The sequence below is a fragment of the Mustela putorius genome, unplaced genomic scaffold (genome assembly GCF_011764305.1).
Source record: "Mustela putorius furo isolate JIRA1106 unplaced genomic scaffold, ASM1176430v1.1 tig00000842_pilon_pilon_pilon, whole genome shotgun sequence".
NCBI lineage: Eukaryota > Metazoa > Chordata > Mammalia > Carnivora > Mustelidae > Mustela > Mustela putorius.
In genome coordinates this window covers 2,177,711-2,202,568 of record NW_025421493.1, presented here as the reverse complement: position 1 = coordinate 2,202,568, position 24,858 = coordinate 2,177,711, and the positions used below count along the sequence as shown (strand labels likewise).

General features: G+C 40.8%; 1 pseudogene; it reads right to left on the bottom strand.

Annotated features, from left to right (window-relative positions):
• Window positions 1–9: 9 nt before the first annotated feature.
• Window positions 10–1,763, bottom strand: LOC101694396 (annotated as a pseudogene).
• Between the last annotated feature and the right edge of the window lie 23,095 nt (window positions 1,764–24,858).

Genomic DNA, 24,858 nt, shown 5'->3' with positions numbered 1-24,858 from the left:
TTGTGTTCTTCAGTTACTAAGAAAGGTATTTTTCTGAGCTGACTCTTGTGCGACTTCTAAGTTGTTTCTGGCACTGCTGCTGAGATTCTCAGAGCTGATGGGGAGCAGAGTACTCAGCTCCAGGTCCGTAACCATCTGGCGAGACTCTGCCAGCAAACGCTGAAGCTTGCTTGTGGGCAAAAAGTCATCCTTGTCACTGGACGATGGTGCCTCTTTGTTGAATAAGAAAATCTTAGGTGAGTTCTTTGCATCTGAAGAGGGCTCTGTCTCTATCAATTTCTCATCCTCTCTAGGGGCAGATTTTGAAGAACCCGAACAGTGGGAATGCTGGATGGCAATTAGCTCACTCATGGCGGAGTTGTGGTTCCTCCCACTGGCACTTTCCGAACAAGTACACACAGATTTGTGGCGAACAGTCCTTTGCACTTTAGAAGGCTTGAAAATGCTCATCCACTCCATGTCAGACATGGGGCTTGGGGCTTCAATGATGAAATTACTCGTGTGGCAGCACTTGGATTCATACATATCACTCTCCCCTAGACAGGTCTCATTTTTATGGCAACAGCACATACCTTTCTATGTCATCTTGACTTTCAACATCTGGTTGTCTGGAACCAGAACAGCTGGCCAGGCCCAGGTACACGTTGACATCATGCCACTGTCTCTCATCAGATGATGTGGATGTTTCAGAGAGTTGTTTCTCTTCATTCTGAATCCCGATCCCATTACCTTTTGGTGACTTTGCATGGATCTTGCACAATCTACTTTGGTTTTCCAGTTCGATCTGCATTTTCCCTCCCAGAGACCAAGACTTTTGCTTCTCTAGTAAGTCTTTTGTAAACAGAGATGAGATAGCAAATACACTTTTTTCCCCAAATGAAGGATTACCTGTCGCTTCTTCTCTTTGCACACATCACAGGGGCTCCTGTCTGACTAATTTTGTGGGAACATGGTCTCAAATTTTGCATCTTTAACCGATGACCTCTGATTTTTCTCCTTCTTGATGTCGACTTTCAGGCAGTGATTCTCAAGGTCTGACAAACACATGTCTCTGCTGGACTCCAGAACCTTTGATTCCTCCATCTTTGAGTCATAAATCTGTATTAATTCCTGATAATTTTCCACATTAAAATTAAGAAACTGCAGATCACTCTGTTGTTTTACATAAATCTGTCTCAGATTATGGAGTTCTGTGTTTGTGTGCTCTTGCTTTGACTTTGCAATATCAAGTAACTCATCTTTCCTTTTTTCTCTCTCTGCTTTCAGTTTATTGACTTCAACTTCAAGTGTCTTCAATTTCTTTTTTTTTAATTTTTTAAAATTTTTTATGATTTTTTATTTTTTTATAAACATATAATATATTTTTATCCCCCGGGGTACAGGTATGTGAATCACCAGGTTTACACATTTCACAGCACTCACCATAGCACATACCTTTTCTGCTTGTAATCTTGCTTTTCTTTCACGATACATGTCTCCACCATCTTCGCATCATGCAAGGTATGCTCTAACAGTTTAAATTTTCCCGAGCAGTCTGCAATGTGGTTGACGCCTCGATAATATCTTTGTCCTTTAGCTTTATCATTGTAGTGAGAGCCTGTTTTCGAGCTTGTAATTGTCCTGCCTGGGCAGAAAGTGCCACTAATGTGTTGCTGAGATTTTCATTTTTAGCCTCGAGGTCCTCAGAGAGGAGAGAGGAATGGGTTGCCTTTTGAGCCATTTCCTGAAGCTGTAGCTGAGTCTTCTGAAGAACTGCCTGGCATTCAGTTTGATTAGATTCAAGGGTTTTTACCTTCTTTGTGAGTGACCTGATTATTTCAGTTCTTTTATGTAGTTCACCTGTCGCCCGGTGAGGAAGGTCGCTGAAGGGTTCATGGGTGCCTCCTCCGCCCCCCAGAGAAAGTCGGTGAGCGCAGGTCACCTTACAAACGCCATAGGTGCTCCTGCCTGGAGCGGGGGGCAAGTCCCGAACCCCGGAGCCCCACGCCCTCGGCCAGTCCGAGTAAGCACCCAAACCGCCCGCCCAGAGGAACCTCAGATCTCCTTTTAAAAAAGATTTTATTTATTTATTAGAGAGAGAGAGTGCAAACTTAAGTGGGGAGAGGAGGAAAAGGAGAGGGAGAAGCAGACTCCCTTGCTGAGCAGGGAGCCCAATGCAGAGCTTGATTCCAGGACCCCGGAAGTGTGACCTGAGCTGAAGGCAGATGCTTAACTGACTGAGCTATGCAGGCACCCCCCCCACTCTCTTTTTGTTAATAGAATTAATTTTTTTATTATCTTCCTAGCAAATTTAGTGTACTCTTGTTAGGGGAGCTCTTTAAGTCAGTCCTTAAAGAAGAAATTATCTTCCTTTTTCGATCATGTGATTCTTCTCCTAAAGAGCCTTCCTCTTTCACTATGGGCAGTGTTCAAAATCTTCCTCCTGAGTGTTCGCATCCCCATAAGATTGCCATATTTTTTATACCTGTGAACCTTCTCCCATGATTTTCGTGCATGACATGTTCTTTTCTCATCATTTTCTTCATTAGACTATGATTTAAATAACTTCAAACACCACCTATAGTAATAAAAGGAGTGCTAATACCTCCCTGTGTACTGCCTTTTGAACACTGCTGTTTATCCTCTAGAATGTACTGGCCCTTGATATGTATATGGTATAAATACTCAAAGTGTTGAACATTTGGTTATGTTCCTGCATATCTTCTAAATATTTGTATTAACGCTGTCATCTTCCTAAAGAACATGTGCGTAAATACCCCAGTCAAGATAGTACTAAGTATCTGCTTATTGATAATCAGGAGGAAGATAAACATTTTCTAGTAGCTCTCGAATATAGTCATCTACAAATATGAATAAAGGAACTTCTTAAATCTGAGGTAGTCGGTTTCATTATGCCTTCTTTAATCCCTTGGCTGTGATTATAGGAAATTAACTTCCAACTCAGTCCAGAGCTAGGTGTTCCCTCAAGGAGATTGCTATTTGTGTCTTAGAACTTGGAACCTTTTTAATGGTTGGCCACTTGGGGTCCATAATACCAAGCAGTGTCTAATATTTCTGTGGAGATTGACTATTTTACATTGCCATTCCCAGTTCATGCTGTGCTGCCTTTTATGGCTGTGATTGGAATCCTGATAGCTATGCTGAGAAGAAAAATCTAGAGGTAGATGGTGTAGCAGACTGGTGCTAAATATACTTTGAGAATAACAGGTGAGTGCTGGGGAAATACATCTTTTGATAATTAGGAGTGACTTTTTACAGTAAAGTCAGAAAATATCCTTCTCTCCAAAAATAAAACCAGACCACCTCTATTGTTTGCCTTTATCATCTCACTGTACAAAGTACTGCTCTTATATTGAGTGATTTTACTCAGAATTTCAGTGATAACAACGTAGGAAGTTATTTGCATGTAATTGGATGGGGGAAGGGGATGTGGTAGGAAGCCAAGGTCTGGAAGCAATACAGAAAGATAATAAAGTGGTAGAAATAAAAGTATGGGACTTTAGGAATTTAAAACTGTTTAAAGATGTGTATTGCTTACCTTAAATGAGAGAGGAAAATTATGTGGGAAATGTAATAAGTCGAAGTGAAAACTCATGAAAGATGAGTCACCACCATTGGGGCACCTGGGTGGCTCAGTGGGTTAAGCCTCTGCCTTTGGCTCAGGTCATGATCTTGGGGTCCTGGGATCGAACCCTGCATTGGGCTCTCTGCTCAGCAGGGAGCCTGCTTTCTCCTCTCTCTCTCTGCCTACTTGTGATCTCTCTCTCTTGTCAAATAAATAAATAAAATCTTTTAAAAAGGATGAGTCATCATTTCCTACAGAATAAAATGTGGAGGAATTTATTTTTCTTCTTTTCAGTATACACAACTGATAAAGAGAATTGGGAAAATCTAGGTAGTCATTGTTTTCTTTTGCTTTGCTATGGCTGTTGTCCCACTTGATAGTACAGCTGTTGTTCCTCATTTCATTTCTTTATGCCTCTTGTAGCTGAAACTGTTGCACATCACTGATAGGGTAATTCTGGGGCTGGTCCTTCACTTTGAAGAAGGTTGGTTCATTGCCTGTTAAAGGTTGTATCAGAAGTGGGGGCATTTTGCGTGTCCACCAAATTGTGGGATCTTTCCTGAGGAAGGATCTCCATCTTCATGGAAGCAGGGAAATAGAGATGGAGAAACACTGTCATTATCCTTAGCAAATTATTAATGACCACCGGAAATACAAGCCTACCAGCGTTTCTGTGAGGAAATCTGGCAGTAGCCAAGCTACAGTGGCAAAGGTGGGTTTGATCTGAAGAAACTCACTTTGCCATTCTTCATCCGAGTGCACACTAAACTATGGAAGATGCAGATCCTGCATATTCAGGTGGTAAAATCCTGTGATATCCATGTAAGATCACATAGTCCTGGATCCGAACTGTATGAGCAGATTATCCCTGTTCATTAGTTGACTAGAGGAGGTAAATCTGTGCACAAGGGTTCCATGTGTGAATGAGCTTCCATAGTTGATGCCTTTAACTTGTTATCTCAGTGTAAGTTCTGAGCCCCTTATCTCAGTAATCTGCTTCAGTTCTTTTTTTCTCTTTTACAGAAAAACCCATTTATTATCATATAATTCCCATTTGAAGTATATAATTCAGTTGTTTTTGGTATATTCACAGAACTCTGGAACTATCACCACCATCAGTTTTAAAGTATTTTTATCACATCACAAGGAAACTGTAATTTTTAGCTCTAATCACCCCAATTCCCCATTCTGTCATGCCCTGGGTAACCAATAATGTATATTTCATTTCTGTATATTTGACTATTAAGGAATTTTTATATAAATTGAATCATGTAATGTGGTCTTTTGTGACTGGCTTCTTTAACTGAATGAACATAATGATTTCAAGGTTCATTGATGTAGCATATGTCAGTATTTCATTCTGTATTTATGTGTGAGAGTGTGTGTGTGAGTATAGCAGCTATCTTCAGATATTATCCCTGTATAATTCACACAAAATAATTCAGGGGTGCCTGAGTGGCTCTGTCTCTCCAAAAGAAAGAAGTAAATCTTTAAAAAAAATAGTAAACTACTCAATAATATTTACTATAATCACAGACACATGCAATTTTTAGTCATTTTAGATCATTTTAGAACTCCTGTTTTCAGTTCTTTTATGTATATACCTAGGGGTGAAATTGCTGGGTGATATGGTAATTCTGTGTTTCAATTTTTAACAAAGTCTCAAACTTTCAAAAGTGGCTGCACCATTTTACATTCCCACAAACAATATACAAAGGTTCCATTTTCTCTACATCTTCACCAATACTCATTTCTGGGTTTGTTTTTTTTTTAATTTTTGGCAGCTTAGTGGCTGTAAAGTGGTATCTTGTGATTTTATTTTGCATTTCTCTAATAATGCTGTTGAGCACCTTTTCATGTGCTTACTGGAGATAATGTAATTCTTCACTGAAAAATATGTAAGTCCTTTGTCCATTTGTTAATTGGGTTGTCATTTTTTTTTTTTCTGAGAGAGTGTGATCTGGGTGGGAGGGATAGAAGAAGAGGGAGAGAATCTTAAGCAGGCTTGGTGTGGAGCCTGATATGGGGCTTGATCTCACAACCCTGAGGTTGTGAGCAGTGATGGCTCACAACCTGAGCTGAAATCAGGAGTCAGACACTTAACTGATAGAGCCACTCAGGTGCCCCTGGGTTGTCATTTTGTTGTTGAATTATAAGAATTCTTTATATATTCTAGATATTAGACTCTTATTTGCTATTATTGTCTTCTATCCTGTGGGTTTTTTGACCCTTATTTGCTATTATTTTCTTCTATCCTGTGGGTTTTTTAAAATACTTTATTTTATTTTATTTATTTATTTGACAGAGGTCACAAGTAGGTAGAAAAGCAGGCTGAGAGAGAGAGAGAGAAGCAGGCTCCCCGCTGAGTAGAGAGCCTGATGCAGGGCTCGATCCCAGGATCCTAGGATCATGATCTAAGCTGAAGGCAGAGGCTTTAACCCACTGAGCCATCCAGGCACCCCAAGACTTAGATTTTTTAGAGTAGTTGTAGCTTCACAGCAAAATTGAGAGAAAGGTGCAGAGATTTCTTATATACACCTTGCCTCCACCCTTAAAAAGCCTCCTGCATTTTCAACATCTCCTGCCGTAGTGGTACTTCGGTTGCAACTGATGTATCTACATTGACACACTATAATCACCCAAACCTCATAGTCTACCTTAGAGGTCATTCTTTTTTTTTAAGGTTTTATGTATTTATTTGATGGGGAGAGAAATCACAAGTAGGCAGAGAGGCAGGCAGAGAGAGGGGGAAGCAGGCTTCCTGCTGAGCAGCGAGCCCCATGCGGGGCTAGATCCCAGGACCCTGAGGTCATGAAGGCAGAGGCTTAACCCACTGAGCCTCCCAGGTGTCCTTAGAGTTCATTCTTGTGTAAATTCTTTGGGTTTGGAAACATATGGAATTATACATGTCCATCATTATAGTATCATACAGAGTATTTCTGCTGCCTTAAAAATAATTTCTGCTCAGTACCCCTGCTTGCAACCCCTAACTGATCTCTTTTTTAATTGTTTTCATAGTTTTGCCTTCTCTAGAATGTCATCTAGTTGGAGTCACACAACATGTAGCCTTTTCAGATTAACTTCTTTTGCTCAGTAATAAGCATTTAAAGTTCCTCCATGTCTCTTCATGGCTTGATAGCCCATTTCTTTTTAGCAATGAATAATACTATGTTATTTAGATGTACCACAGTTTGTTTATCCATTCACTTACTGAAGGACATTTTATTGCTTCCAAAGTTTCGGCAGTTATGAATAAAGCTCCTAGAATATCTGTGTGCGGGTTTTTGCATGAACGTAAGTTTTCATCTTTAGGTAAATACCAAGGAATGTGATTGCTAGATTGTATGGTTAAAAACATATATGGTTTTGTAAGAAACCACTAAACTGTTTCTAAGAGGCTAAATACCATTTTACATTCTCATTGGCAGTAAATGAGAGAGTTCTTGCTGCTCCACATTCTCACCACCATTTGGTGTTGTCACTCACTGCTCTAGAATTTGGCCATTCTAATAGTTATGAAGTGGTATATATTTGTTGGTTTAATTTGCAATTCCCTGGCGACATATGATGTGGACCTTCTTTCATATGCTCATGTGCTGTATGTGTGTCTTTGGTGAGGTGTCTGTCTCTTAGGTCTCTGTCCTGTCGTTTGATCAGGGTTAAAATCCTTATCAAATGTTTCTTTTCTAAGTATTTTTGGTGGCCTTTGGCTACTTCTACCCATTTCTTTTTTCTTTATTGAGGTGTAACTGACATATTACTAGTTTCAAATGTACAACATAAGCACTTAAATTGTATAAGTTGCAGAATGACCACTGCACTAAATCTAATTAATGTCTATCACTACATATAATTATATTTTTTTCTTGTGAGAATTTTTAAGATCTACTCTCTTAGCAATTCTCAAATATACGGTACAGTATTATTAGCTGTAGTCACCATGCTATACATTATATCCAATGACTTATTTATTTTAAAACTGAAAGTTTGTACCTTTTGACCCCCTTCACCCATTTAGCCCACTGCCCACCTCCACCTCTGACAACCACCAATCTGTTCTCTGTGAGTTTGTTTCCACCCCCTCCCCCCCAGATTCAACATGTAAGTGAGATCATATGGTATTTTTCATCTTCTGTCTGACTCACTTCATTTAGCATAATGCCCTCAAAGTCTATCCATGGTATCCCAAATGACAAGATTTCCACTTTTTTATGGCTGAATTCCATTCCATTGTAATATTTTACCATATTTTCTTTCCCTTGTTTTGAACTGTATTTGATGGGCAATGTTGTATTAGTTTCAGGTCTACAGTGGTGATTCAATAATTCTGTCCATCTGTCACCATACAATGTTATTACGATATTATTGACTATATTCCCTATGCTATACTTTTTAGTCCTGTGACATACCAGTTTTCTGACTAGAAGTTTGTAACTCTTAATCCTTTTCGTGTTTTTCACACATCTCTCCAAACCCCTCCCCTCTGGCAAACATGATTTTGTTCTTTGTACTTAACAATTCTGTCTCTGTTTTCTTTGTTCATTTGTTTTTTACATTCCACATATAAGTGAAATTATACAGTTTTTGTCTTCTCTGATATCTCTCACTTAGCATTATACCCTCCAGGTCCATCCATGTTGTTGCATATGGCAAGATCTCATTCTTTCTTAGGGCTGTGTTATGTTCTGTTGTGTGTGTGTGTGTGTGTGTGTATGTGTATGACATCTCCTTTATCCATTCATTTATTGATGGACACATAGGTTGCTTCCATACCTTGAATATTATAAATAATGCTACAAGAAACATAGAGGCATATATGTCTTTTGGAATTAGTGTTCTCATTTTCTTTGGGTAAATACCCAGTAGTGGATTACTGAATCATAAGATATTTCTATTTTTAACATTTTGAGGAACTGCCATACTGTTTTCGACAGTAGTTGCACCAGTTTACTTCCCACCAGTAATGCAAGTGTTCTCTTTTCTCCACATCCTTGCAAACAATTGTTATTTCTTGTCTTCATACTAAGAGGTGTAAGTGATCTCATTGTGGTTTTGATTGCATTTCCCTGATGATTAGTGATATGGAGCATCATTTTATGTGTCTATTTGGCCATCTATATGTCTTCCTTGGGAAAATGTCCATTCAGGTCCTCTGTCCATTTTTAAATTGGATTGTTTGAGGTTTTTTGGTGATAACTTTTTTTTTGATTTTTTAGATTTACTTTTTCAGTGTTCCAAGATTCATTGTTTATGCAGCACACCTAGTGCTCCATGCAATACGTGCCCTCCATAATACCCACCACTCATGGCTCACCCATTCCCCCACCACTCATACCCACCTCAATGGCTCACCCATTCCCCCACCCCTCCAAAACCCTCAATTTGTTTCTCAGAGTCCAGAGTCTCTCATGGTTCATCTCTCCCTCTGAGTTCCCCCAATTCATTTTCCTTTCTTTCTCCTAATGTCCTCCATGTTATTCCTTATGGTCCACAAGTAAGTGAAACCATATGATAATCGACTTTCTCTGCTTGACTTATTTCACTCAGCATAATCTCTTCCAGTCCCATCCATGTTGATACAAAAGTTGGGTATTCATCCTTTCTGATGGCTGCATAATACTCCATTGTATATCTGGACCACATCTTCTTTATCCATTCATCTATTGAAGGGCATTTTGGTGATAACTTGAATAAAGTTCTCTTTGTATTTTGGATATTAACCCCTTATCAGATCTGTCATTTACAAATATCTTCAGTAGGTATCCTTTTTTTTATTGATGGGTTTTTTGTTGTTCTTTTTGGTGTAGTCCTAATAGTTTATTTTTGCTTTTGTTTTCCTTACTTGAGGAGAACAGTCCAGAAAAATGTTGCTACAGCTGATGTCCAGGAGATTACTGCCTGTGTTTTCATTTTGGAGTTTTATGGTGTCAGGTCTTATATTTAGGTCTTTAATCCATTTTGGCTTTATTTTTGTGTATGGTGTAAGAAAGTGGTCTAGTTTTATTCTTACACGTAGCTGTTCACTCTTCCCAGCACCATTTATTGAATAGACTGTCTTTTCTGCCATTATATATTCTTGCCTCATTTGTATAGAGTAATTGACCATATAAGTGTGGGTGTATTTCTGTGGGCTCTCTGTCCTGCCCTACTGATCTATATGTTGGTCTGTTTTGTACCAGTGCCATACTGTTTTGATCATTTTAGCTTTGTAGTATATCTTGAAGTCTGGCATTGTATACCTCCAATCTTCTTGTTCTTTCTCAGGGTTGCTTTGGCTGTTTGGCATCTTTTGTGGTCCATACAAATTTCACCATTATTTTTTCTAGTTCTGTGAAAAGTACTATTTTTTTAATTAGGTTATGTTAGTCACCACATAGTATACCATTGGTTTTTGATGTAGTGTTCTGTGGTTCATTGTTTCTGTTTTGATAGGGATTGTATTGAGTCTGAGGATTACCTTGGGTAGTATGGACATTTTAACAATATTAATTCTTCTGATCCACGAGCATGTATATCTTTCCTTTTTTGTGTTCTTTTCAATTTCTTACATCAGTGTTATATGGTTCTTAGAGTAGTGGTCTTTCACCTCTGGTTAAATTTATTCCTAGGTATTTTATTCTTTTTGGTACAATTATAAACAGGGTTGTTTTCTTAATTCTTTTTCTGCTTCTTCATTATTAGTGTTTAGAAATTAGAAATCTATACATTATTAGTGTGTAGATTTCTGTATATTAATTTTGTGTCAACTTTACTGAATTTATGTATTATTTTTAATAGTTTTTTGGTGGAGTCTTTAGGGTTTTCTCTGTATAGTATTATGTCATCTGTGAAGAGTGACTGTTTAACTGATGCTTTTTATTAATTTATTTTTCTGATTGCTACTGCTAGGATTTCCACTATTATGTTTAAGAAAACTGGTGAGAGTGGGCATTATTGTCTTATTTCTGATTTTATTTTATTTTTTTGAAAGATTTTACTTATTCATTTGAGAGAGAGAAAGAGAGCATGAGCAGGCTAGAAGGAGAAACAGGCTCCCCACTGAGCAAGGAAAGCTATGCGGGACTTGATCCCAGGGTTAGGTTTAGGGTTAGCAGGGAGCCCGGCATGGGGCTTGATTCCAGAACCCTGGAATCATGACCTGAGCTGAAGGCAGATGCTTAACTGGCTGAGACACCCAGGCGTCCCTCATCAAGTTTATTTTTAATTTCATTTATTATGTTCTTCATCTTGGACTGGCTGTTTTTTGTGTGTTTGTTAAGGGTCTTACTGATGTCCTCCACTCTTTTCTGAAGTCCAGTAAGTATATGGTCATTACTTTAAACTCCCTATCAGGCATATTACTTGTATCTGTTTTGCTTAGGTTCCTTACTGTGTTCTTTTCCTCCTGTTCTTTTATTTGGGACATACTCCTGTGTCTCTTCATTTTGTGTAACTCTGCGTCTGTTTCTTTGTGTTAGATAAGTCACCTATGTCTCCTCCTCTTGAAGGTAATGGCCTTATGAAGTAGAGGTCCTATAGTGCCCACAGTGCAATGTCCCTATTCCCCAGGACCTGGCACTTCAGAGGTGTCTCCTATGTATGTTCTGAGTTCCCTGTTTTGTCCTGGACACGTTTACATTCAGTCCAGTTGTGTGCAGTAGCTGTCTTTTGTGTGAGCTGTGTTTGGTCCCTGGCTTGTGTTGGGTTAATTTTAACAAGTTACCTGCCAGTCTGCTTTTGAAATGAGACCCACTGCTGGGACTGGGCTGGCTAAGGGGATCAGCAAAGTCCATGTGGGTCATGTGTGCAACCTTAACAAGGCATACCTCAGGCTTCAGTAGGGCCTGCTACTGCAGTGGCAGTTGCTGTCGTAGCCGTCATCAGAATTGAGGCCCCACAAAATATATGGGATGGGAGACTGACAAGGTTTGTCTTTGACAAGGTTTTCCTGGGGGAGGGGCACTTTAGCAAGAGATTGAGGCCAGCAGGACCGAAAGGGGCAGACTGTCAATTGAGGGCACAGGGTTTGTGTAAGCAAGTTAGGGAAGAGTGTTGGCACCACACTGACTTCTGTAGGTGGCTGTGTGTTTATGCTGAGGGGTGGGGAATGGACATGGTACCTTCCAGCTCCTTTGTTCTGGAGGGGACTCCTTGTGATTCCTACTTCTCTAGCACAAGCTCTGAGGTGAGTAAATCACTCTCCTTTAAATGTGCCTCATAGGCTATATCTCTGCAGGGTGTTTGTCATGTCTCTTTAAGGGTGGGGCTCAGCTTCTTTTTTTTAAAAAGATTTTATTTATTTATTTGACAGACAGAGATCACAAGTAGGCAGAGAGAGGAGAAAGCAGGCTCCCTGCTGAGCAGAGAGCCCAATGCAGGGCTTGATCCCAGAACCCTGGGATCATGACCTGAGCGGAAGGCAGAGGCTTTAACCCACTGAGCCACTCAGGGACCCCATGGAGGGGTTCAACTTCTTAACATCTTCTGTGTGCTCCTAGAGCAGAGATCACTTACTTTTAGAATTCCAGGTCTTCAGTCTTGCTCATTGTAACAACTTAGGAGATTTGGCCCCTCTTCCTTTCAAAACCACGTATATACAGTATATTCTTCTCATGTGTATTCTGCAGTGTTATTGTCTGTTTCCTGCCCTTCTCTGGGCCCTCAGCTCCCTTCCAACTGTAGACTTCCATAGTCTTTTTCACTCCCAAACTCTATCTCCTCCCTTTTTCTATGTGGCTTCTTCTCTGTCTTGAGTTGTAGAGTCTGTTTTGTTAATCTTTGTGTTGTTTTCTGGGTTATTTACACTGATATGAGTGTTATCTAGTTGTATCTTGGGAGGAGACAAGCTTAGGGTCCTCCTACTCTGCCATCTTCCCAGCCTCTTAGTCTTTGTTTTAATCTATTTTGTCTGATCTAAGTATTTCTACCTGCACATTTTTTCCCACTACCATTTGCATGGAATTCTGTTTTTCCATCCTTTCACTTTCAGTCTATATGTGTTGTTCAGTTTGAAGTCTTTTCTAGGCATATTATGGATGGATCTTGCTTTTTTTTTATTCATTCACCATATTTTTTTGGTGGAGTATTTAGACCATTTACATTTAAAGTAATTATTAATAGGTATGTAGTTAATGCCATTTAATTCCCTCTTTTCTGGATGTTTTGTTCTCTGTTTCTTCTTTTACTCTTTTCCCTTGTGATTGATGAGTTTTTTTAGTTATATACTTGGATTTATCTCTATTTTTTTGCATATCTATTACACGTTTTGGTTTGTGGTTATAATGATTTTTATATATAGTATCCAAAATATATAGTATTCTGTGTTCAGTTGATGGTTCTTTAAATTTGAACACATATTAAAAGAACTTCATTTTAAAAAATTTTATTTCCAGGAGAGTTAACCTACATATTAGTTTCAGGTTACAGTATAGTGATTCATAAATTCCATACATCACCTGGTGCTCATCATAACAAGTGCACTCCTTAATCCCCATCACCTATTTCATCCATCCTCCACCCTTGTCTGGAAACCATAACTTTGTTTTCCATAGTTAAGAGTCTGTTTCATTTTTTACTTCGTTTCCATATTTTACGTATATGATGTTATATTTTTATGTCCTTTTATTTTGTGAGTCCCTTAACTGATATTTTAGTTATAATTGATTTTACTACTTTTGTCTTTTACCCTTCATACTAGTTTTTTTTTAAGATTTTATTTATTTGACACAGAAAGATCACAGGTAGGCAGAAAGGCAGGAAGAGGCTGGGGGAAGCAGAGAGCCTGATGTGGGGCTCAATCCCAGGACCCTGAGATCATGACCTGAGCCGAAGGCAGAGGCTTAAACCACTGAGCCACCCAGGTACCCAATCTCTTTTTCAATTCTTAAGGATAACCTTGCTGGGTAGAGTATTCTTTGTTGTAGATTCTTTCTTTTCAGCACTTTGAATATTTCGTGTTACTTTCTTCTCACCAGCAAACTTTCTGTTGAAAAATAATCTTGTGAGATTTCTCTTGTATGTAAGTATTCTTCTCTTAAGTTTTTCAAGATTTTCTCTTTATGTTTTAGTTTAAATATTTTTCATAGTTACATGTCTTGGTGTGGATCTCTTTGGATTCATCTTACTTGAGCATCTCTGCTTCTGGGATATGGATGTCTGTTTTCTTCCCTGGAATAGGGAAATTTAAGCTATTATTTCTTCAAGTAAGTTTTTTGCCCCTTTCTATCTTCTTCTGGGACCCCTATGATGTGAATGTTAGTATGCTTGATGTTTCCCCAGAACTCCCATAATCTGTCTTTATTTTTTAAAATTCTCTCTTTTTTTTTGTGGTGTTGCTTGCATGGTTTCCACTACCCAGCCTCCAATCACTAATCTGTTCCTCTTTATCTTTTATTTTTTAAAGATTTTATTTATTGATTTGAGAGAGAGCTAAAGTGAGAGAGATCACAGGGGGAGAGGGAGAAGCAGACTCACTGCTCAGTGGAGAGCCCCATGTGGGGCTTGATCTCAGGGCCGAGCTGAAAACAGATGCTCAACTGACTGAGCCACCCAGGCACCCCTTATTCCTCCTTAAATTAATCTGCTGTTGATTTCCTCTGGTGTATTTTTCATTTCGGTTATATTCTTCAGGTGTGATTGGTTCTTTTTATATTTTCTCTCTCTGTTGAAATTCTCACCGAGTTCATCTACTTTTCTTTCACATCCGGTGAATTTCTTTATGGCTGTTACTGTGAACTTTTTATCAGGTAGATTGCTTGTCTCCACTTTGTTTAGTTCTTTCTCTGAGGTTTTATTTTGTTCTGTCAGAGCATATTCCTCTTTCTCCTCATTTTGTTTGACTTTTTGTGTTTCTTTCTGTGATTTATGCAGACTAGCTACTTCTAGAGTTGAAGGAATGGTCTTGTGTAGGGACAGCCCCTGTATAGACTGTGTGTACCTGGTTGCTTTGGCTGGTTGGCTGGAGTTGTAGTGGGTGCAGCCTGGGGATCCTGGGGTATTCCACTCAGTGGGTGTCCTAACAGGGCATCTGGAGCTGAAGCATGTATGGGCCACAGGGTTCTGGGGTGCTCCACACAGTGGACACTGGCAAGATCGCAAGATCCAAAGTGCGTACAGGCTGACGCTGGCAGAATGGCTGGAGCTGAAGTGGCTTTAGGCTGGGAGGCTTGTGAAGGTCCATGAATAGCGGCCCTGGTGGGTAACTGGAGCTGAGGTGGGTGTGGGCTGGGAGGTTTCATGGTGCTTCATGCAGTGATTGACCTGGCAAGTGGTCTGGAGCTGAATTAAGTGTGGGCCTGGGATGTTCTAGGGTTCTTTGTACTTGTTTCACCTTAGTCAGTTGGCTGGAGCTGTAGTGGTCACTGTCTAGTAGGAGTGTCCCAGGGTGTGTCCCGCTGGGGTTGTCTTGGTGGGATGGCTGGAGCTCAGGATGGTTTGAGGCAGTGGAGCCACCTTGGGGGTAAGCTGGGGCTGGTGTGGGCTAAGGGCCACTACTTGTTGAGGCAGCAGGTGGCTCAGGTGCCTGGACCTTGTTCCCCTCTTTACTGTTAAGGTGGAGGGGGAATATAAACAGTGGTGCCACCAGTCCCTTTGATTTTAGAGAGTTCCTGCAGCTCCCCTGCTCTTTGAGTTTTAGGACTTGTTCCTTGATATTTCAATTGCTCTTTTACTATTTTTAAAGGATTTTATTTACTTAATTGAAAGAGAAAGAAAGAAGGAGAGAGCACAAGCAGGGGAGAGGAGCAGAGGGAGAGGGAAAAGCCAACTTCCTTGATGCGGGGCTTGATTCCAGGACCATGAGACCACGACCTGAGCTGAAGGCAGACACTTAACAGACTGAGCCTCCCAGGTGCCCATCAGTTGCTCTTTTAAACCACAGCTTTTTTCCCCTGTACTCCAAGGTGTCTGGAGCTGGTGTATTCTAGGGGCTTGGGGATTATTGTGGCAGTGAGCCCACTGGGGCACCTGGACCCTGCTCCTGTCTGCACTTAAAATGTGGAGGGGGAATGTAAAAGGTAGTGCTGGCTAGCCCCCGCTGAAGAGAGTTCCAATAGGCTCCCACCATTTAGAGGAGGGTTAGTTCCTTTTCATTGCTGTTGTACTTTTAAATTGCATCTTTTTTCTCTGTTCCAGGGCAACTGAATCTGCTCCTGTTTCTGCAGTACTGACTCTCCCTACCATAGTTTGCAGCATTGGGGGTGGGATTTTATTGTTAACATGTCTGTGCCTCCTTCTCTCCTGCCATTCTCAGTATGGTGCCTTTATCCTTTGTTTTGCTGTTCAGTCAGCCCTCAGTTCTTCAGGAGGAATTGCTCTATATTTACTACATTTTCTTTCTTTTACCCATTGGTGGACACTTGGTTGACTTCCATGTCTTGGCTATTGTAAGTAATGCTGCAATAAAGATGGGTAGTGTAGATATCCAAAAGTAGGTTTTTTCAGTCTCCATAACTATGTGATCCAATTCCTGTAATAAATCTCTCTTCTTTCTCTTCCTTTCTCCCTTCCTCCCTTTCTCACTCTCCCCATGTCATTATCTATATCCGGTTTATTCTGTTTCTGGGAGAACCTTGACCAACGCAGAATTTGGAACCAAGAGTGGTTCCAGAGGAATAGAAATTTAAGGATGTTTTCAGATTTCGTTCTGATGTTTCTGGAATTTGCTCTCTAATCTGACTGGATTTTAAGACACTAAAGGGGGCGCCTGGGTGGCTCAGTGGGTTAAGCCTCTGCCTTTGGCTTAGGTCATGGTCATGATCTCAGGGTCCTGGGATCGAGCTCCACATCAGGCTCTCTGCTCAGCAGGGAGCCTGCTTCCCCCTCTCTCTCTGCCTGCCTCTCTGCCTACTTGTGATCTCTCTATGTCAAATAAATAAATAAAATCTTTTTAAAAAAAGATGCTAATGACTCTATTTCTATTAGGACAGAGAACATTGATAGTCCATGGTGGGAACTATTCGTAGAGATAAGCAAAATCTCTGCATCAGATACTCCTAACCAACCACTCTTGAGAAGCAAAGAGCTGAGTGACTCAGAATATAATACTTTTAAACATTTTTTGAAAACCAATTGCTCCTAATGTTGCAGGACAGAGTGGAGAAAGAAAGGAATGAGGTCAGGGATTTGAATTCCCAGCTCAAATGCCCTGTAAATGACTTAGGAGCCTTATGTGTGCCTTGAAGGGAGAGTCTTATCTCATAGCTTCAGCGTTGAAATTGCTGACACTCAAATATAGAACCTCACCTTGTAATTGGCTGAGTTACAACACAAGTTTAACTCTCAATCTTGCAGGATATCTTCTGTTAAAAGTAGGGGCATTGATTGGGAAAGAATGGGATCCTGTAAATTGTGGTAAGGATGTGTAGGAAGATCTTGATGAAGCTAGGAGCATCGAGCTTCTAAATACTGAAGGATAGTCTTTGCTAGTGGAAGAGGTCTTCCCACTCCCAGTGGAACCAACCTGTCCAGCCCCAGGAAAAGTATTTCCCTCAACTACAGCAGAAGTGTCCTCCCTACCCTCTGTAGCGGCCACCTCCCTACGCACAGTGGTGTGGACCTCTCCACCTGTCTATGGGGATTAACACTGCATTGCTTGAGGAAATGGAAATGGTTTCCCCAGAGGCAGTTTCCATGCAAGACAATACTGAGACTTAGGATCCACTCTCATCACCCCCTCACTGCTTCTATAAATAGACTCAAGTCCCAGCAAGCCTCTGAAGATGTATAAAACGTGATCCATGGGGTGGTGCACTCTACTTCAGATGAATTACTTGAGTTTTTTCAAGTAATTTATACATGCCTAAATCCAAGGAAATTGTGGGAATGTGTACTCAGAGTATGGAATAATGGTGGAAAGAATATAAAGTTGGATCAGTCCAAATTTATTGATACAGGCTTATGTTGGTTCAAACCTTGGGAGTTTCCTGGATGAAATTTGGAACTGGCTCCCACATACAGGGGGCCTGGAGAGACTGAAGCAGCAGACTGCTCTCTCTAGTTTTGGCAGGGGGTTGTTTTAATAAGCAAGGAAACTTACTTATGAGGCTTGTCTTGGATGGCTGCAAGAGGAGTAGGTCTCTATACCCATCCACTAGAATCTTAAAAGTTTATATAGAGTTCTTAATGGAATTCAGTCATGTACACAGTCCAGATGGTCTTATCTCAAGGCTGCATCCTTAAAGTGGCATCTAGTGTGGGAATGGTGGGCAGAACATATATCCAAAGTACAGGGTAAGAAGCCTCTGATTGTCCAGGTACAGCTCGTGTTAACATCTTTTTTTTTTTTTCCTACCAAGAGCAACATAATTCCTTAGGCTAGGGGTTGGATCACTCAGACATTCCCTTGTGTCCTCATGTTATTTAATAAAGATGATACATGAGCAGAGTCATCAGATATGAACATACAACATTCTGTTTTGATAATGGCATAGAGGCCTCCTTGTTAAGCAGTAATAATGTCCCAAGACCATCCTATTTTGGAGGACAGTTTTTCTTATTACAAATATTTCAGGTTCAACAAAGATAGGTTTGCTGTCTATCATTTAAGTCTTATTGGGTGAATTTAATGAGGGCTTCTATGTGTGCTATAAGGTCCTCCAGGCCAATGGAGGGTATATAGACAAATGATTGTATTGGTAGAAAACAGAATGTGCTCATCCACTGACTGGATCCTACAGAAGCAGAAGAAATCTAAGGTTGAAAAGACAGATATTTAGTAGGAACTTGTATGGGAAGGTCTTCCCCTTCTATAAGAATTAACACTTGTGGCATGGACCTCAGATTTTAATGTGAGTGCAGCTTTAGGGATTTGACCTGGTTGTACATACCATACATGTTGGCAGGGGGAGGCAGGACTGGCAGGTGTGAAGAGGTGGACTGGGGGTGGGATCTGCCACAGCAGAATTCCCACCTTTACCACTCTTTTAATGGTGCGTGTTCTGTTACAGGTATATTGTGTTTCAGTAGGTCCGGCTTGTACCAGGGCAATGAGATTACAGTGGAGATTGAATAGTTCTCTGTGAACCAGGGGTGCAAAGTAATTTACCCATCTTGGTGGGATGTCCTATTGCAAACTCCAGTAGTTAACACCTTTCCCAGGCATGGTGGGGCATGGTATTCTCAGCAGCATAGCACACTGATCCATGGTAAGAATCTGGGCAATGGGTATCTCCTGTGATCCATACCTTTATACACTTTCATGGTGTTCGGTGTCTCAGAGGTCGGTTGATGGGCTATATTCTCAATCCATCCTTTAGTAGGAAGGAAAGTTCTTACCCTGATAATGTGTTCCTTAATGCTGTCTAGTCATATCTGATTCTGTGTACATTTTGGAATATGGCATTCTAGTCAAAGCCCTGGTAACATAACCAGTGTTTCCATTTGTGTCCCATTATAAGGAGAACAGGTTCTCATGGAACTTGGACAAATAACTATTATCATCATGGATGTAAGAATAATCACTAAGAGTTTCTGAATTCTAAAGAGATCAGGTAGGGAGAAAAAGACAAGTGTTTTATCATTATTGAAAAAGTTATATCTTGGTAAATTGCCAATAGTGTAAGAGAAAAGAGGAAAAGTTTATCTTAAATGTGTAAAACACACACAAAGAATGTTTTAAACAGAAAGTCATAAAAATCATAATCATTCTCTAGTCCCATATAATTTTTGATCTTTTGTTAGCAGTTTAGTGAGTTATCTAATTTTTTTTCCATTAGAGTTCTGTAAATTCTTAGTTCAGTGGAATGATCTTAGTTATCAAAAACCTTTACTTGTCAGATCCTTTTCCATGAATTTCCTTAAAGGTAAAGTAGGTTTGCAGGAACACTTTTGCAAAGCATCAGAGTGAAACAACAACTGTCTGCAAATGACATAAGACTTACAAGTGGCTGTGCATAAAGATCTGATGAGAGTTCATTATAATGCATTTGACAAGAGAATTTGATTATTTCTGTGACATCATTTTTTTAAATATTTCATTTCTTTAAGTAATCTCTACACTCAACGTGCGGCTTGAACTCATGACCCGGAGATCAAGAGTTACATGCTCTTCTGGCTGAGCCAGCCAGGCACCCCACTGTAACATCACTTCTAAAATAACTAAAATTGTTATAGGAGGAGGTAGTTGAGAGGACGTGACTGCCAGTTGACCCACAAACTGGACCTGGACAATTAGCGGCTCCTAACCTGCTCCCCTATCGTTGGAATGTACATTCTGTTCACCATTCTCACAGTAGGAGCTGTTTTCAAGGATGCAACCTTGAGAGAGCAGTGTGGTAGGAGCTGTTTTCAAGGATGCAGCCTTGAGAGAGCAGTGTGGTAGGAGCTGTTTTCAAGGATGCAGCCTTGAGAGAGCAGTGTGTTGCTGAGTCCATCTGGAAGGAATATGTGAGTGATGCAGTTAACTAAATAAACTTGTAAGGCTCTGATGGTTGGTTGCAGAGATTTACTCATCCTTTGACTGCCCAGGACAAGTCTTACATGTAAGTTCCCTCGCTTATTAAAACTGCTACATACTAGTCTGGAATGGTTTTTCTTTGTTCTCTCCTAGTCCTCTGTGTATGGGGCCCATTTGTGAATAAACAGTTGGTCAGCCAGCCAGGAGACTGCAGAAATGGGTTTTGGGAAAGAGGCATCTGTGCGGGTGGGGAGTCCTGAATTGGCCATCAACCTGTGTGCTTGTGTGTGGGAGCAGTTGTATGTTAGATGCTTGATCACTGCTTAAGTACAGAGACTTCTAAAAATGCTTATTATTTTGATGTGCTTGTTTGAGAAACTTTTCACAGTGCATTGCAGCAAAGAAAGGAAACAGATTTCTTTCATGTTGAGCTGGTCTCTATTATAAGCATTTCAGCCCAATTAGAAGCTGAAGCTCCAGTTAGAAAGTTGGTAGAAGGGCCAAGGTAGAGAAGGATGTTATTCAGAGTTATCCACTACTCACCTAACTTTGGGGCTAGCAGACAAGGTAGGAGAGCAGAATAAGAAGTTGGAGACCTTTGCATAGCCAGGAGGACACAAACTGCCATGGCTTAAAGTTTGAGTGCTTGTGACAAAGCCTGATTGAGACATTAAGAGGTGGAATCACTGGGAAATTGAGGAGAACAAAGTGGAGAATGTTGTGGTTGAGAATGAAACAGATGAATTTCTAAAATACCAACTGCTATTGAAGCTTCCTTTCCCAAAATGTAGTGTATAGTTTCTGTAAGATTATTCATCAAGGGCAAATACAAATCTTAAAAGTCTTCTCCAATTAATTACAATTTTGTGCATCTGATTTCTTGGGTTTAGTTCATGTGTCAACCAGTGGTCACATCCTCTCAATGACCTCTAACAGCTCACTGAGCAGAGATTCTGCACGTAATGTAATTCTGCAGTGTGATGTAGCTTGGGAAATTAGGGCTTTAATTGGTTGGTTGGCTGAAATATGGACCAAAAGATGGACCAAAAGATGTGAATTGGAAATGTCCCATCTCCCTTGGTTTAATGTAGAGGAAGGAGTTGAAATGCTTAGAGAGATTGGACTATTAGAGTGGATTTGTCATTTAAGTTGTACTCATCCATACTGGGAGGGTCCAGAAGACCTACCTTTTACTAATACTATGAGAAATAATTTTGTGAGTGGAGCCCTAGCATCCTCAAAGAGCTCTGTGATTGCTCTTCTCTGTGGGCCAGACCTTATAGTGGGAACCACAGCCACTCAGTTGGAAAAACGAAATGTAATGGGAATAACTGGATCCTGGGGGCCAAGTTTTGGCACTCAAACACCAAAGGGAAGGTGGGTGTGGTTATTGTAATGGGCAGTATAATCGAAACAGCAGATTTCTCTGATTCATGCAGACTTATGGCACTAGCTAGCTATTGTGTTCTGAAAAGTGAGATAAATAGAAAACCTACTAGATTTTTATTTGATCTCTATAAACAGAAAAGTTTTAGGTCACATGAACGAAAGTCTAACTCAAATCCTAAAGCCAAGAATCACAGTTTTTCAATAAATTCCCACACTCGAGATAGTTTGTAGCCCCAGAACTCTGTTTTTTTTTTTTAAAGATTTTATTATTTGAAAGAGAGAAGAGAATGGGGGGGGTAAGCATGAGAGGAGGAAGGTCAGAGGGAGAAGCAAACCTTCTGCTGAGCAGGGAACCTGATGTGGAACTCAATCCCAGGACTCCAGGATCATGACCTGAGCTGAAGGCAGTCACTCAACCAAATGAGCCACCCAGGTGCCCAGGCCCACAACTCTTGAAGGAAGGAGAGGCCAGTTCCCTTGAGGAAGGACACCCATACACTATTGAGAATTTATACTGTTAATCTGTTGTACAAAAGAAACTACAACCTTTTACTGAGGTAACTGCACATTGAAGACAAGGAAATAATCAGACCTTTCAGGGACTGCTGGACACGGATTTGAACAGACACTAATTCTAGGAGGCCTGAAAGATTTCTGTGGCCCTGCAGTCAGAGTATAGGCTTATGGATATCAGGTGATCAATGGAGTTGTAGCTCAGGTCTATCTCACAGGGAGTCCCATGGGTCCTCAAACCCATTCTGTGATTATTTCCTCAGTTCCTGAATATATAACTGGAATAGAAACACATAACAGCTAGCAGAATCCCAGCTGTTTCCTGATCTATGGAGTGAGGGCTACTATGGTGGGAAAGACCAAGAAGAAGCCATTAGAACTGCTTCTACTTAGGAAAATAATAAATCAAAAATACTTCAGTAATAAATTTTTAAAAACTCCACATTCCTGGAGGGATTGCAGAGATTAGTGCCACCATGGAAGATTGAAAGATGCAGGAGTGGTGATTTCTACCACATCCCCCTTCAGCTCTTCTGTATCTTTGATCTATGCAGAAGACAGGTGGAGAATGACAATGGATTATTTTAAGCCTAACTAGGTAGTGGCTCCATTTGCAGGTGCTGTACCAGATGTGGTATCATTGCTTGAGCAAATTAAGATTATGTGGTACATGGCATACAGCTATTGATTTGGCAGATGCACTTCCCCCCCCCCCATACCTGTCCATAAGATCCACCAGAAGCAGTCTGCTTTCAGCTGGCAAGACCAGCAATGTACCTTCACTGTCTTACTTCAGGGGTAAATCAGCTGTCTAGCTCTATGTTGTGATATAGTTTGCAGGGAATGTGATTGCCTTTCCCTTTCACAAGATGTCACACTGTTTCATTGTACTGATGACATTATGGTAATTGGACCTAGTGAGTGAGAGTTTGCAACTGATCTAAACTTATTGGTGATACAGTTGTGCTCAGAGGGTGGGAAATAGATAGAACTAAAATTCAGGGGTCTTCTGTCTGAAATTTCTAGGGCTCCAGTGGTGTGGGGCACCAATGCTGAGACATCCAAGATGAAGGATAAATTGTATTTGGTCCCTTTTACAACCAAGAAGGAGGCACAGTGCCTAGTGGGCCTCTTTGAATTTTGGAAGGAACATATTCATTTGGGTGTGTTACTCTAGCCTATTTACTGAGTGACCTGGAAAGTTGCTAGTTTTGACTGAAATCTAGAACAAGAGAAGGCTTAGCAGCAGTCCAGTCTACTTAGCAAGGTGTACCGCACTTGGGCCATATGATCCAGAAGATCCAATAGGTGCTTGAAGTGTTAGTGACAGAGATGGTGTTTGAAGACTTTGGTAGACTTCTCTAGGTGAATCGCAGTGTAGTCCTTTAGGATTTTGGAGCAAGACCCTGTCATCATCTGGAAATAGCTCCCCTTTTGAGAAACTGCTCCGACCTGCTACTGGGCCTGAGACTGAACACTTGACCATGGGCCACCAAGTTACCACATGACCTTAGTTGCCTTTCATGAACTTGAGTGTTGTCTGACCCAGCAAGCCTTAAAGCTGGGTATGCAAAACAATGCCCCATCATCAAATGGAAGTGGTATATATGTGATCAGGCCCAGATGGGCCCTAAAGACACAAGTTACATGAAAAAGTGGCCCAAATTCCCATGGTCCCCACTCCTGCTATACTGCTTTCTTCCTCCCAGCCTGTATCTGTTGCTTCATGTGGTAGTTCCCTACAATCAATTGGCAGGAAGAAAAGACTTGGACCTGGTTTATGGATAGTTCTGCATGGTATGCAGGTACTGCTCAAAAATGGACAGCTGCAGCACTGTGGCCCCTCTCTGGGACATCCCTGAATGACACTGGTGAAGGGAAATCCTTCTAGTGGGCAGAACTTCAGGTAGTACCTCTAATTGTTCACTTATGTTGGAAAGACAAATGACCAGATATGTGATTATATACCAGTTCCTGGGCTGTGGCCAAGGGCTAGGGATTTGGAAAGAACATGATTAAAGAATTGGTGATAAAGAAATTTAGGAACAAGGCATGTGGATAGACCTGTCTGAATGGGCAAAAGATCTGAAGATATTTATAGCCTGTGTGAATGCTCACCAATAGTTTGGTTACCTCACCAGAGGAATATTTTAATGATCAAGCGGGTAGGATGGCCCATTCTGTAGATACCATTCAACGCTTTTTCCAGCTGCTTCTGTCATTTCCAGTGGACTCATGAGCAAAGTGGCTGTGGTGGCAGGATGGTAGTTATACATAGGCGCAGTGACATGGACTTCCACTAACCAAGTCCAGCGTGGCTATGGCTAACAATGGGTGTGCAGTCTATCAACAGTAGAGACCAGATCTGAGCCCCTGATATGGTATCATTCCCTGGTATAATCAGCCAGTTACCTGGTAGCAGGTTGATTACCTTGGACTGCTCCCATCATGGAAGGGGCAGCATTTGTCCTTACTGGAAAAGACATACTAGATACAGATTGCCTACCCTGCATGCAGTGCTTCCTCCAAAACTACCATCTGTGGACTTAAGGAATGCCTTATCCACCATTGTGGCATTTCACAGAGCATTGCCTGCAGATCAAGGAACTCACTTCGCAGGAAAAGAAGTATGACACTGGGCTCATACTTACGGAATTCACTGGTCTTACTATATTCCCTATCTTTTTTTAAAGATCTTTTAAAAAAAGATTTTATTTATTTATTTTTGGGGGGAGGGGCAGAGGGAAGAGGGGGAAGCAGGCTTCCCACCAGTAAGGGGTTTGACATGGGGCTCCATCCCAGGGCCCCGGGATCATGACCTGAGCTGAAGGCAGGTGCTTAATGGACTCAGCCACCCAGGCACCCATATTCCCTATAATCTTGAAGCAGCTTGCTTAATATAACAATGGAATGACCTTTTTAATATTTAGTTATAGTACCAGCTAGGTGGCAATACCTTGCATGCCCAGGGCAGGGTTCTCCAGAAAACTGTAGATGCTCTGAATAAGTGTCTAGTATA